This window comes from Leuciscus leuciscus, assembly GCF_965113295.1.
Source record: "Leuciscus leuciscus genome assembly, chromosome: 10".
Taxonomy (NCBI): domain Eukaryota; kingdom Metazoa; phylum Chordata; class Actinopteri; order Cypriniformes; family Leuciscidae; genus Leuciscus; species Leuciscus leuciscus.
Window position 1 is genome coordinate 38,939,337 of NC_138734.1, and position 15,924 is coordinate 38,955,260.

The 15,924-nt window shown below is 38.6% G+C and overlaps 1 protein-coding gene and 1 long non-coding RNA gene across 2 annotated transcripts in view; one reads left to right on the forward strand and one right to left on the reverse strand.

Annotated features, from left to right (window-relative positions):
• Positions 1-3,885, reverse strand: part of sema4ba (sema domain, immunoglobulin domain (Ig), transmembrane domain (TM) and short cytoplasmic domain, (semaphorin) 4Ba) — a 73,191-nt gene extending 69,306 nt beyond the window's left edge. Inside the window, exon 1 of the mRNA XM_082182491.1 lies at positions 3,728-3,885. The gene's annotated coding sequence lies outside the window, so the exon portion shown is untranslated. The remainder of the gene's footprint in view (positions 1-3,727) is intronic.
• The window catches only part of LOC309508136, a 220,410-nt gene that overhangs the window by 54,336 nt on the left and 150,150 nt on the right, over positions 1-15,924 (forward strand). The window lies entirely within an intron of this gene.

Genomic DNA, 15,924 nt, shown 5'->3' on the forward strand with positions numbered 1-15,924 from the left:
CATTCCCCTTTGTGACACAAAGTCATGAAATCAAAATTGCAGTATTTATATAAAATGATTTATCAGTGCACATCATTATTTATTTTTAATTCATGTGCCCCCGTAAACTTTAATCAAAGTAACTTCCCCTCCATCTTGCAGCTAATCTCTTCTCTTCTCTGATGACGTGTTTACTGGCGTGAGGGCAGGACAACCTGTCACTCACATGAGATCCACCAATGGCAAACAATAACCATCCAATCAATTCTAGTCCCGCCCTATATTTTTTCTTGTTCAAAAGCTGTTTCACTTGGACATACGTCACATAGGGAAGAAAAGACTATCACAACTTCTGTTTCATCCGATACTCTGTACAGTGTACATTTGTGCAAGCCATTCAAAGTACACATTTGGGTTACACTTTATTTTAAGGTGTCCGTGTTATGGTGGAATTACACATTTAAGTACTGAGTAATAATAATTAACTACATGTTCTTACTATAGGGTTAGGATTAGGTTTAGATTTAGGGTTAGTTCCATGTAATTAAGCACAATTTATAGTAATTACTATAGTGACTAAATGTAACATGTAACAAAGACACTGTAAAATAAAGTGTTACCAACCTTTGTTTTTCTATGCTGTTGTCCGTGAACAAGTCCGGGATGCATGCGGACCGTGTGACCAGACATCAGCGAACTAATGACGAAAATTATGGGACACCGACTGTCCATGAAGAATGACTAATGAAGAATGCATCCCAATAAGAAAATCCCAAAATGCATTCTGCTGAGAAAATAGTGGATGATGCAAGTTGATTATTAAAATAATATATTAATTCCTGGAAAGCATTGTTTAAAAAGACCCAAACCTGTTAAAAACAACCAAATTGGGAGAACTACCAAGACCATCAAAACCAGCTAAGGGCTGGTTTAAGATGGTTTATTTCAGCTGGGAATTTAAATCATTTGACTCTCCAACGCTATCTCGCGAACAATTCGTACGTATTTTACGAGGTGGCTAATTCGTACGAATTAGTACAACCTCACATGTAAGAATTCGTATGACCTCACTCCTACGAATTTGTACGATTCGTCTAAACCCCAGGTTTAGGGGCGGGGTCAGGGATAGGTCATTCGTACGAATTCATCCGAATTAGATACCTCGTAAAATACATATGAATTGCCGTGAGATCAGGTTGGACTCTCTCATGCATTTTATGTGCAGAGTGTAACCCATCCTAAACTGGTTTGCTGGTCTTAGTTGGTCACCCAGCCTGGTCTGTTGACTGGTTTTAGAGGGGTTACACTCTGCACATAAAATGCATGAGAGAGTCCAACAGGCGAATTGTATGTATTTTACGAGGTAGCTAATTCGGATGAATTCGTACGAATGACCTATCCCTGACCCCGCCCCTAAACCTACCCATCACTGGGGTTAAGACGAATCGTACAAATTCACTTTAGGGGTCTTTTGAACAGATAAAACCAGCAACCCAGTTTAGGCTGAATAAAGCAGTTTCTTTTTAAAGAGTTGAGGTTTATAATTAACAGAACTGATTTATTGCTCAATGAAATGCTCACACACAAATTTGGAATTTACTACGCACACTACGTCTGTCCTTTCAGAGGCCTTTGTCCTGGTTTATAGTTTTTGAATGTGTGAGAGAGAAACAATACAGCAATAAGACAAAGACTGTGTCATGCCCACTCAGCTAACAATGCTACACGAAGGGCCATATGAGCCATAGCTTCAGCCAGACCAAACAATCTCCTCCAGAGTTTCCCTGACCTTGCTCAGTGTTAGGGGACACACAATCCCACTGTGGAAGTGAACTCACTGGAGGACACTCCCTTCCATCGGCTCTATTTTAAGATCTCCAGCAACTTCTTCGCAGTTGAAATCACCTGCTGAGGAGCTAAATCCTGGCATTCGGATCTTCGCAAAGGAACGCTAAGCGACTTAGAGTCAAAATGTCTGTCGAAATCCTTCAAGTGCAACATTACGACTGTGTGAAATTTAGACATTTCCTGGGGGAAGGCTGCTTTTCTTTTTTTTTTCTTTTTTTAAGACTCACTGTCTGGTAGGAGGGAAATCAATAAAAACACTCGCTGAGAAAACAGTTTTTTGAGGCACCGCATGATACATGGGCTAATCATTTAGGGAACACACCGGCCACAGACATTTCATGTCTTGCTCATTGGACAGAGTGACAAAATCTAAGCTTTATCTTTTTTTTTAAAAGAGAGAAGTTTCAGGTTGGTATGCTTCCTTTGGATCAATTTATTGATGCGTGGAAAATGCGATTGTGAAGCAACGCTCACATATTCCAGCCGCTCATAGATAAAGCATGCTAGCTGCAGGAGCCAACCACATCCTGAGTAAACATAACCTTCTCCCCGCTGGGAAATCATAAATTGACCCCCGACAAGCCCACATGGTCCCATTCCACCAATCACAGTGGGCCATTTTTCTCAGGTCTGCAGATTTCACAGATCCTCATCACAAAAGAAAATCTTTACACTATTTGATTCTGACATTGAGACAAGCCTACTGTTTCTTTAATAACCCCCCCGAGGACTTTTAAAACGCATGTACCCTTAATCTATTTGAAATCTACAATTACTCAGGTTGAAAAAGAGCAAATTAAGACTATGAAAGACTAGATTAGACACTACGACTATAATGCATGGATTTATATTCACACAGTGCAGTAATTACTCGAACTTAGCAAATCAATTATTTATGCAAAATTGACATGGAGGCTGCTGGTATTTTCCGTCTCTTGATATAACAGGGAAAAAAATCCTCTGGATAAATTAGTCATGACCACATATGCACGTGGAGCAGCCCAGACACATGAAATATTAAAAAATTGCAAAAGACAAAGTATGCGATTTTACAGCGAGCTACCCCTGAAACAATTTGAACTTTTAAGATAGATAGATAGGTAGAGGGATAGAGGGATAGATATATAGATAGATAGACACACATAATGCATTTCATACAACTGTAGCATAATAAATAAATGAAAATGTACTGGCAATTCTGGAATCATTAGAAATCATCGATTGTGTTTAAGTAGATTTTGTCCACATCATAAATTGGGAACACGCAAGAGCTGCAAGAAGGGCTTACCCTGTCCATACTATGAAGCAGTGACCACGCACACACCCAGTCCCTCATGCATAAATATGCAGGAAAATCAATCTACATGTCACATTCATGCTGGACAGGAACATATTTCCCACAAAAGCTCAGCATCATTTATAAGTCTTCGTGGACAAAGTAATAAAAAGCACGAGAATCAATCTCAGCCGCAAGTTCACCTGTTCATTAAAGCCTACAGAATAAAACAGACATTCTTACTTTCAAGCCACAATGAAGATCCATTCAGAGCACAATCCCCTTTTGAAAAGGCTGCAGTCTTCCAGGTGATATGCTGACCCAGCTATGAGCCAGCACAGGAATCCATCCTTCGCTAACCATGGTAACCAACACCTTACGAGAAGCAGTGTGTGCGTGCATGTGTGAGATCCGCGCGAGAGAACAACTGACAGCGGCAGCCTCGGGAAACCAAATTCAATCTATTGCCATGGCACCCGGTGCTGCGGTGACAGCAGGCGTTCGGGACGCAGACCTTTTCATTCAGCTGTGCACCAGACCCTAAGCCCAAACCGCTGTCCTGCCTCGCTCTCCTTCTTTTAAAATCTGAACACATGCCATTTGTCAGGGCAGGAGAGAAATTACCTTGGTCGACGAGAGAGGGTCTTTTCCGCGAGCGGGCGAGCCCCAGCCGTCACAGGGAGAAGAGGAACAGTAGCTCTGCAGGGATCCCCAGAGATGCCCAGGGCTGCAGCTCATACAAACGCCAGCCACCAACACCAGCACCAGCAGCAGTGGCGGAGAGAGAGAACGAGAGAGAGAAAGGGGGAATGAAACGCAGCAGAGGGGGGCAGCCAGGCACATTACATCATTGCTTTCCACTCCTGAGGAGGCAGAGCTGTGGAGAGAGGAGAGGAGAGGAGAGGAGGCACTCCCCTTTACACCTTCTGTCTGATAACGTAACAACCTGCAGAGGAAAAATACACCGCAACCATCTCAAACTGGAATTGTCAAATGGATTATCATCGGACTGAGACGGGTTTTTACGGTCATGCACAATGGTTTTACATATGTACACACACCCTTTTTGGCATCAATAATGGACGGCAGGGTGAAAATACAATAATGCAGTTATATTAATCTCTTTCAGTTTGCCATCTAACCCTCATTGAGAAGGAACATTTATTACTGGGTAAATCACAACAGTCATTTACATTTTTATAGAGATGCTTGCTGGTCTGATAAGTAAAAATAGGCAGATACACGCATATACCTAAAGGGTTAGTTCACCCAAAAATTTAAATTCTGTCATTGATTTCTCACCCTCATGTCGTTCCAAACCCGTAAGAATTTCGTTCATCTTTGGAACACAAATAAAGATCTTTTTGATGAAATCTGAGAACTTTTTTTGGTCCGTCCATTGACAGCTACGCAACTACCACTTTGGCGCTTCAAAAAGTTCATAAAGAGATTGAGCGGTTTAGTCCAAATTTTCTGAAGAGACTTGATCTCTTTATATGATGAAAAGATTTAATTTAGGCTTTTTATTCACATATTAACATTGATCAGCGAACATAAACAGAGGCTTAACCGAACCTGCTTGACACTCAAGAACAAACCTCACTGGTAACACGAGAAATAATCTCACTGGTGGTGGTTGAGGAGAGATTCCCCTGATATGTTTGTAAAGCACTTTTGTGTACAGTAGTACATATGAAAGCGCTATATAAATGCCTCATTTATTCAATCATTGGTTCTTGCTGAAGCTCAAACGCGCTGCGTAACACGAGAATGAACCTCATTGGTTCTCGCACGTCAAGCGATTATGCTTGAGCTTGCGTTTTCCACAACTGATGTGTGAGTTGATGAATATTTTATATGTGAATAAATGCCTAAATTCAATCTGTTCAACATATTAAGCAATCATGTCTCTTCAGAAACTTTTGACTAAACCGCTCAATTCATATCGATTAGTTTTACGATCTCTTTATGAACTTTTTTTAGCATCAAAGAGGTAGTTGCTTAGCTGTCAATGGAGGGACAGAAAACGTAGATTTCATCAAAAAGATCTTTAATGTGTTCCAAAGATGAACGAAAGTCTTACGGGATTGGAACGACATGAGGTTGAGTAATTATTAGTGACAGAATTTTCATTTTTGGGTGAACTATCCCTTTAATATACTTTATTATTATAAAAAGGGTTGCAAATGCAACTATCTATCTATCTTTTGCAGCCCTAATTATAAATTATAGCCAAATGACCATGCAAGCACATTATTTCTAACTTGCCAGCCCGTTGTTAAACAAGCTTCTTCATTCTGTTATATTTGAGAAAGTTAGGCTATATTTTCCATTTATTTAGCACCACATAGTAACAAAGCAAAAAATAAATAAAAATAATTCACCCTAGCAATCTCATAAAAACACTAAAAACCAAATTCAAAACATCCTATCAATGGCATAGCAACATACTAAAACTCAGTCAGAACCCCAGAACAACCACCTAGCAACGCTCTGGCAACCACCCACTACACCCTAGTATTTTGTTGGCGAGTTTTGGGCGGGAGTGAAATGGAGTCGGGAGTGGCCTGTTTCACAGTCTTTTTGCCAAACAGGCTCCCAGGATCTAGAGCAGCTTCAGACCAGCAAGGGGCCGATGTGGGAGCATGTGGTCACAGTGGTTGGCTGATGGTCCTGAGAGACAGTCCACACTCACTGCCTTTCCATCCCCACCCACTGTCACACAAGAACATGAGAGTTTACCGGGACATGAACTCTTTTCAACTCGCTTTCAAAGGGAATGTGAAAGGGAAAACTATCGTTGTGCAATACATAAGACGGCGCATGTATAAGACATAGGCTGATTTGCTTACAGTTGCAAACAAACAGCACATTTTGGGAAAGGAAACAGCAGATGTTAGTACACTATTGGTAAAATGTTTTGAATAATAAGGATTTTTTTTATGATTTTGAAAGAAGTTTCTCATGCTTACAAGGGCTGCATTTATTATATATAGAGTAATATTGTGAAATATTATTACATCTTAACATAATTTAAATATATTTTAAAACGTGATTTATTCCTGTGATGCAAAGCTGATTTTTTTTTGCGTCATTACTCCAGTCTTCAGTGTCACATGATCCTTCAGAATATGCTGATCTGCTGCTTAGTTATCAACTATTATTGGTACTCAATTAAAGGTATAGTGGAGGATTTTTCCGAATTTTAGATAAGACCCGCCCTCTCCACTTTTTGAATAAGTTTGATTGATTCACCAGAATGATTGACAATTAGGAGGACCAATAGTATAGGTGATCCACCCGGAAGTAAAAAATCCTCCGCTATACCTTTAATAATGGTTCATATTATTATCAGTGTTGAAAAAGTTTTTGCTGCTTAATATTTTTGAGGAAATGTTACACATCTTTTTTCAGGATTCTTTGGTGTATCACAGTTTCCACCGAAAATATTAAGCAGCAAAACATATTTTCGAAATTGATAATTAAGAAATGTTTCTTGAGCAACATATTAGACGAGACAGAGGATTTGGGAATCTCTCATACTGAGAGACAGGGGATTTGGGAAGAGCCTGACATTGCACCTTTTGTCAGGCACCAAAACCCCCCCCCCAAAAAACACCATTTTCTCTCCCAGCTGGAGGAGCCCGGCTGTGATTGGCATTGCGAAGAGCCCAGCAGACCCCGGCTATTATCTGCAGATTGCAGCCAAGTACTGACAAACAGATTTCAGAGTTGTCTTTGCTAGAGCAAAACCACTTTACATCAAAGTGATACACATTTAAAAAAGAAAAAAAGAAAAAAAAAGTGACAAGAGCTGAAAAACAGTGAGCTCTGCTATTATTCCATTTAAAGGTCCATCTCCACGCAGACCTCCAAACAAGTCCTCCTAATGTTTTGTGTTCCCCTCAATCTACTCGGCTTTGCGATTAAACGGAGACTCCTGCTTTTTAGGACAAAAAGACAAGCTGCCGTCTGAGTCTGAGCCAGTGAAAACACAGTACTTTTTGTTCTGCACCAGACCTAACTAAGTGATCATGATTTATTTGCGCTAATTCCACACTCTTCACAAAAAAAAACCCATTGATTCACAGCAAGCAAAAATCTCACTAACAAATAGAGCAGGCCTGCCTCTGATGAATGGCCTCCGCTGTTTTCACTGGCACTTGATTTCATAGAAACGATTTTTCTCAATAGTGGCAGCTGTTGGTCAATCGATGGAGGGTTTGAAGAAGAAATCATGGCCTTTTGCCGCAGTGCACTCTTGACTGGGTAAACGGCAGATGTTATTGCTCAAACTCTCTTAGATAGAGGACGATATTGATGGGGTTTAGTGTCCTCTGTGGAATGTAGCGTGTTATGCATTCTTTGCTCTGTTCTATCAGTTCACAGCATGATGCAAAACAACCACCTTTTTGCTACCTGTCCTTGCTGTGCATTTTTGATGTCAGTGAAAAGGCCTGATTTGCATCTATTATTGTACAGTCCCGAAGACAAAGCAAGGTCATAATTATACTCGTTTTCATGAATTAACTGATAAATGGCAGATAATATAAAATTCTATACTATTTTGTCTAAATAAATTAAAATAAAGAAACTAAAAAACTAAAATCAGTGATTTTAAATGCTATAAGTGAATTTAGGGACAGTTTAGTACAATATGAAAAATGGATTGGCAATTCAGGTTGAGATTTGCTAAAGATTACATTCAACAGTGTTATTATATCAAGAGTGTTCTTAAAGATTAACTTGTAATTAGTAATTTCAGAAATTATTTACAATAAGTGCATTGCATCAAATTATTAATTTAAATATTAGCACATAATAAGTCAAAGACATTTAATATAAAGTGGGACCTTAAAAAAAAGGTTTATATTTGATGGTAATTTTTTTACATTAAGAGAATTTTTCTGCCCACAACTATTATAACTGGCTGGTTTGCCCTTCACCACATCAAAACTGTATAAAACATCATTGTTCATGTCCGCCCAAACAGACCAGAATAATAATGGAACATTGTCTGCTTCATATTGGACTTAATACGTATGACGATGATGGTACAAAATACAGTCCAATGTCTTTTGTGAGTCCCTTAGTGTCTTTGAGAGCCCATGAATGACATTCCAAATATGTCGTGTTGTAGGTTGACTGGAATGCAGAAAGCGGATCAGACTGTACTGTTTTCCATCATGTACAAAAACTCTCTTACAGGGCGATGCCTTAGGCAAAGAGAGAAGCTCCAGGAATACAAACACCATGGCAAAAAGAAGTTGACCTCTAGCTGTGAAGATTTGTCCTGCCTAAAATCCTTGAGATAATACAATGGAACAGAGGGCTGCAGTGTTTTCTGCTATTATGGACATTCTGCTTGGTGCCAGTTCTTCAGCTTCAGATTACAGATTGTTCTAAAGTAGTGTCAGTGTCTGACCATGGCAGGGAAAAGCCCCTTAGTCTATGAAAGAAACCTTGGGAAGAACCCACGCTCAAAAGGGAAACCCATCCTCTTCGAGTTGACCTGTATGAGTAAGATATTATATGTTTTGAGAGGTTACAATGGTTACACTTAAATTCTGGCATGAAATTGCACGAAAATAGGAAAACAAAACAGATTCAGGAAAGAGTGACAGATAGCAAAAGAATGCAAAATGATTCAAACTATTACTTGATACAATACCTACCAAACTAAAACTTTACATATTTACACTTTTATTCAGGAAGCACATATTAATTTGATTAAAAATGGCAGTAAAGACAAAAGATTTCAAATAAATGCAGTTTTTTAAACTTTCTATTCATCAAAGAATCCTGAATAAAATGCATCAGGTTTTTACAAAAATAATAAGCAGTGACTGTTTTCAACATTGATAATAATAATGCACGTTTCTTGAGCAGCAAATCAGCATATCAGAATGATTTCTGAAGGATCATGTGACACTGAAGACTGGAGTAATGATGCTGAAAATTCAGCTTTGCAGTACAGGAATAAATTACACTTTAAATGAAATGGCATAATTTCTTTAATTATTATACAGTTTTAACTACCGTTCAAAAGTTTGAAGTCTGTACGTTTTTAATGCTCACCAAGGCTGCATTTATGTGATAAAAATGCAGTAAAAACATGTTGTGAAATATTATTATTATTTTAAATAAAATAAAAATATTTTAATATATTTTACAGTGTACAGTAAGTGTAATTTATTCCTGTGATGCCAAAGCTGGATTTTCAGTTTCATTACTCCAGACTTCAGTGTCAAACGATCCTTCAGAAATCATTCTAATATGCTGATTTGCTGCTCAAGTAACATTGCTCATTATTATTAATATTGAAAACAATTGCTGCTTAAAAATTGTAAATCCTGATCTTTTTTATTCAGGATTCTAAGATCCCTAAGTTCAAAAGAACATCATTTATTTGAAATAGAAATATTTCCAAAGATTATAAACATCTTTACTGATGCTTTTGATCGATTTGATTGACCTTTTCTGAATAAATATGTAAATTTCAACAACAAAAAATAAAAAATAAATTTAAAAAAGATAGAAAAAAATAAAAAACGTACCCAAAACTTTTGAACGGTAGTGTATAATATATTCATATTGTATGTAACATATTCAAATTAAACCAGCACAGTTCACTCAAAATCTTCTTTTTAAATGACATTTATATCCAAATTTAAATAAATAAATCGATTTGAAACTAGCATGCACTGTGACTACAAAGAAAACAAACTGGTATGTGATCATCCACATTCCTAATAGCCAGCCATTGGATGAAAGAACACAAAAGAACTCTTATCACATCATTCAAACTTAAATATGCACTAATGATTCCTATACACACCATTTTAAACAGCCTTAGAGTGCCGTAAATGTTGGTTAATTGTGAAGTAATTACAAAAATGCACTCACATAAAGGGAGTCCAGTCTTCTCAGGCATGAAGTATGGTGCTGATTGATTATATTTAGCAGTGGCAGTGTGACTGCCCTCTCCCAAAAGCATTTGGCTAATTACACGGTCAGAGGTCAAAGAGCTGGCCCCTTTTGTGTCCATTCAACACTGCCAAGACAAATCAGATCGGCTGACAATCTTACTTTGTGTGTGATGCACTCTTTAATCTAGAAAAGAGGATGTGGGCTGAAAATGATCATGTCAAATCTCTGGATATTCGTCATGCAAGAATGGCATCCAACCTTGCATGCATGAGTTGATTGCTTCGTCTGATTCATGCACTGATTTACCAACTTAAAATGGCACCAAAGGTCAAAAGGGTCAAAGATCTTCTGTTGTCCTGCATGAGCCAAGAATGACAAAAATGTGACGTGAAAGCCATGCGAATATGTGATCAATTAAAAATGTTTTATTTTCAAAACAAAGCTCTCAGAGTGTCTCCTCTTTGGTATTTTGAATGATGGATATGGGATGGATTTGGAATAATAAACAATTTAATGATTCTGGTTCCTTAAAGGGGTCATTACATGGATTTATTTTATTATTTTAATATGTTCCTTGAGGTTTACTTATAATGTTAATAAAGTTTTTAAGGACGGCTCCTTAAGGCTGGTCAGTAAACGGCTGCTGTTATGATTGGCTAACGTCATTGCAGACAAAGTATTATGAAACCATTTACTTATGGTTTGTGATTCGGGCTGCTGTCAGATTCAATACAGTCGGCTGCTTCATCTTTCAACACAAGTTTTTTTTTTTTTTGAACTCCATTACACGGTGCCTCAATTACAAAACAATCTGTGGTCAAATTCTGTGAAGAAACATAATTATCCAACGCGATCCAGGACGCCATTAAAAATAAACCATTCACTTGCTCCTGATGTCTGTACAGAGACATAAACAAGCTGTTTAAACTGGACACGTCAAAGCGAACATTCCTGTACGCTTCCATCTGTCCTGTTGTCGGCAGACTGAAGTGTAAAACATGCATATTTAGTGTAGACAGCGTCAGTGATTATAATGCGTTTTATTTGCTTTTGACGCGACACTCACATCCATTGTACCAAAAGTGTCAGCTGTTAAGCGACTGAATGCCAGTGGGCGGAGCCTATAGTGAGATGATGTATAATTAGTCTTGCTCTGGAAGCAATCCGGTCTAATGTTTTCGACTACCTCTGGAAGTAGTCGAAAGTGGACAAGCTCAAAGCGTTTTAGACCCCGTTTACACCTGCATTTAGCGTAATCCACTTGTGATCCGCATCTTAATACAAGGTGTAAACAGGGCCTTAGTTGAAAGTACAACTAATGTATTTGATTCACTAAAAGAACCGATTCATAAAAGTGGTTTGTTCGACAATCAGACTGCACTGAATGTCTTTGATTAACTAAACAGAAATGGTTCATAAGAGTGATTTATTTGGGAATCAGACTACACTGGCTTGGTTACCCATAATTTGGGTTCGGTATTTTTATTTGGTTAATTCTGGTGCATATCAATGCATGTCATGTTAAACACTCCCTGCCAAATACAAACAAACAAGCAAACTGTAATGGCGATCTGAGCCGTTTTTCGTTCTTCGCCATTTCCATAAGGGTGTAGCACAAAGGATTTGACGCGCGAATCCATAATTTGTCTTGTAAACTTTACTTTTCCGTTGTCAGGTTACATTGTAAGAGAAATCAAACACAAAATAAAATAAAATTATACACTTATTCACGTTCCAATAACATGAATTCGATCCTTTTCACGGTCAAAAGACTGTCTAGCCTCAACCCTTTCTTCTTCCTTATTCTTCAACAAAAAATTACACGTACGTAGCACGTGAAACTAGTCAAAATCTCGCGATACAATGCAAATAACACAACATATGCATTTATCAAAAAACATAATCACTCTTAATATAAGGAAAAATATCACAAAATTATTAATGTAGTTATGGCTCTAACACAAACAAACAAGCAAACAAACAAACAAACAAACAAAAAAAACATCAAAATCCAATCATAACTTTTCAGCACAAGTACCTTTTTTGGGGGAAAAGTTCACTGTACCAAATGTAAACACCACAGATTAATAACCAGGACAAAGCACACCCTTCCCGATGCCAAGAATCTGTATGATCCATCACCTCGAAGCATCAGCAGCCTGTTTTCTTTGGCTTCTTCCAACTCTTGTAACTTTTTAACACTCTATTCATGTCACTAGCCACCATTGTGACAAATGCAATGCAAACAAATTAGACTGTGGTTAAGAGAAAACGAGAAATATGTTTTTCCCCACTGCTTTCTATTTCCCTGCAGAGCTGCTGGTGAAGCCCCACAGAGAAAGTAACAATTCTATTGCATAGTGTTACACAAATGAAAAGAATATCATTGCATTTGGGAAATATCAACAGGCACCATGGGAAACAAAGCTATAGTTTTCCAGCATGGCTGAAGTATTAATCTTTACTAATCTAAAGAACAGCTTGGCTTTGTAAACAAGAATATAATACAGTACTTATTACCGATAGCACACAGCTGCTGCACACCGCTGAAAATCAAAACATAATCTTTAACTGTTTATCTTGTGTTCTCCAGTCAGGCTAGGCAAACTTGACCCCAAATTATCCAATCATTTCAACACGTTGCTTTAATAGAGATAAATGCCTGCTGAATTCTCCTATCAAAACCACTGAAAGATATCATTTAATAGCAATCTGAGCCATCTGAAACTCTTTGTGATAATTGATTCCTCTGGCAGAGCACTCCAAATGGACAGTGTGAATGTTATTATACACTTAGCACGTCCCAAATGCTAGTTATTTTTCCGCCTGTGATCGCACAGAGAAACCGCTATGACGCTAACAGCAGGTAGCGCCATCAACACTGAGGTTACGTTCCCAGGCCCAGAGCAATCACACAGTAGGGTTTGATGGTGGAACAAATCTAAATGATGGACATCATGTAAACACAGCACTTATTCTACTGTATGTGACTCTCTTGCTGTCATGAAATTAAAGCTGCAGTCTGTAACTTTTTTTGTGTTCAAAATTTACTAAATGTAGGCTATATAATAAGCGAGTTTTTGTCTCATCCTGAATCCCTACGGTACACCTATAATATCGTGAGCTTAGAATTATAAGGTTCTATCTCCGTTTAGGGTAGTTCCGAGATATTGAGCATCAAAGTTTTTAAATCCCAGCTGGCAATGGAGAGATGGAACCTTTTTATTTGATTAATAACTACTAACAAAATATTTTTTTACAAAAATAACACCACACAGGCATTAATAAACACCTAATGGATCAGATTATGTCAAAAACTCAATTTGACCAAAAGTGGAGATAGAACCTTATAATTCTAAGCTCACGAATGTGTTTATATTGGGACTATTTTAGACTGGTTCAGGTCATACCGCTGCGGAGTAACAGAGAAGTAGCTCCGGCTAAAATGTTCTTCCGCAAGACGCATGCAGTTCTGTTTATTAACCGCTAAAGAGCCAAACGGACTGAAGGTCTATTATTAAGGCCCAATCACGCCAAAAACGATAACTATAAAGATAACTATATTAGCGTCCACACCAGCGGACAAAATTGTTGTTTATTCTAAGCGCGTGCTTGTATGTCACTTTAAATGCTCGAGCTTGTGACAGCAGGATGGATTCTGATTGGCTGTCTATGTTTTTATCGTTCATCAGCTAGATAAAATCGTTCGGAGAGTGATCCCAACGATATCGTTTCTCTGTGCTGTTATCGGTATAACTGTGGCGTGAACTCTGCTATTCTTTAATACTGAGAACGATTTTTAGAACTATATCTTTATCGTTATCTTTATTGTTATCTTTATAGTTATCGTCCTTGGTGTGAACGGGCCTTCAGAATTAAAATCACACAGAGCTGGACTTTTACTGTCTACAAAATCTTGCATCACAAAACTTTGCCAGTCACAACGACTGAATTAAAGGACAAGTTCGGTATTTTACACTTAAAGCCCTGTTTTCAGATCGTTTCTGATGAAATACAATGGTTAAGATTGAAATTTGAACAAATGCTGCTGGCCCGAGAATTTTCGGTTTCTGTGGTAGCACCCCCCCCACCTCCACAATGGTTGCATAGGTGCACTGGAATAATCCTTCCTAAAACGCATTCAACTTTCCTTTACAAAGACGTGAAACTCACCGAGTGGTCAGGGGTGTTCACTGATATGCTCACACAAAAATCGCTGCAAAAGATGCTTTCCAACAGGTTTTATCGTAGTTTTTCATCCAATACAAGTCAATGGAGTTTGACAAAAACTACGATAAAACCTGTTGGAAAGCATCTTTTGCAGCGATTTTTGTGTGAGCATATCAGTGAACACCCCTGACCACTCGGTGAGTTTCACGTCTTTGTAAAGGAAAGTTGAATGCGTTTTAGGAAGGATTATTCCAGTGCACCTATGCAACCATTGTGGAGGTGGGGGGGGTGCAACCACAGAAACCGAAAATTCTCGGGCCAGCAGCATTTGTCCAAATTTCAATCTTAACCATTGTATTTCATCAGAAACGATCTGAAAACAGGGCTTTAAGTGTAAAATACCGAACTTGTCCTTTAATTCAGTCGTTGTGACTGGCAAAGTTTTGTGATGCAAGATTTTGTAGACAGTAAAAGTCCAGCTCTGTGTGGTTATGTAATAAAAGCATGTCTTAAACCAGACGCTAATTTGCGTTATTCTTGGTAGATTGCGTTGCTCATTATGGAAATGATCTGGCGGCGCCTGTGTTCTTTAATTTGCGTGTCGTCAGTAGATCACGCGCAGAACTTTCCACTCCCATCTGAGCTTTTTTGGAATTGCGATTTCATGCTAATTTGCCTTGTTTAGTAAATCTGGCCCTAAATCTGTAAAAATAAAATAAAATAAAAAATAATAATAATTATGTGATTTGTTGAAGTTACTATATTAGCATGTGGTAAAAAAATAAATAAAAATAAATAAAAGGGCGGGGTGGAGGGGAAACAATGCACAAAAAATATTTTTGTTACAATGTTCAGTTTGTAATTTAAAAACAACATACACACACATTCAGAATAACATGAAATGATTCACTTCTGCAAGCTGATGACAGCAATACATCTTCATCAAAACGTCCAAAAATAAAAAATAAAATTTGATCTCATTGTGAGATCAAAGCTCAAATAAATAGGACACAGCTTTACAAGTCAACCAGCGAACAGTGTGTACTATCCAAGAAAAGCTCACACGAAGGAGGAACTCACAACATACTTCAAGGACAAGATCACCGCAAGCTCGGCCAAGCTCTTATTCAGTAGTGACACACTGAGTTCCTTAGAGAAGAGCAGGACACATTTTGACAAACTGCGTTGTGCTGCGCTCTTGACCTTGTGTCCTTGAAGCAGGACTTCCCTCAAATTGTGGGAGTGCGATCATTATACAGCAACCTATGCAGAGGGTGACCACCGTTCTCTTATTTCACTCCTACCTGTCCAGCCATCCCCCTTCCCCCTCATCCCATGCTCCCTTTCTCTCACCGTGGTGTTCTGTTCCACGTTTCCTTGGCAACGCACTGGTTATGTTCTGTTCTCCATTCAGCCGGCATTCTCTTGCCCTGGAGGGCAGACGCACTCCGCTTGTCCTCCTGTCATCCACACCAAAACAGCCCATGTGGACGGCTCCATCAAACCCCCCGTTTAACCTTCACGCTGCCTGAGACAACTGCAGAAAAGAGAAGCATGACAACACAGACACAAAATCAAGTGTTTCCGAAAGCTCTCGGTCTTCCCTTTTCTTACCGGGATGTATGAATCTCAAATTGCATGCATTGCAAAGACGGCAAAGCCTTACTCTGAGTGGGGGTTGAGGACATTTCTCTAATTGAGGAGGCTGGTTGCCATGGCAA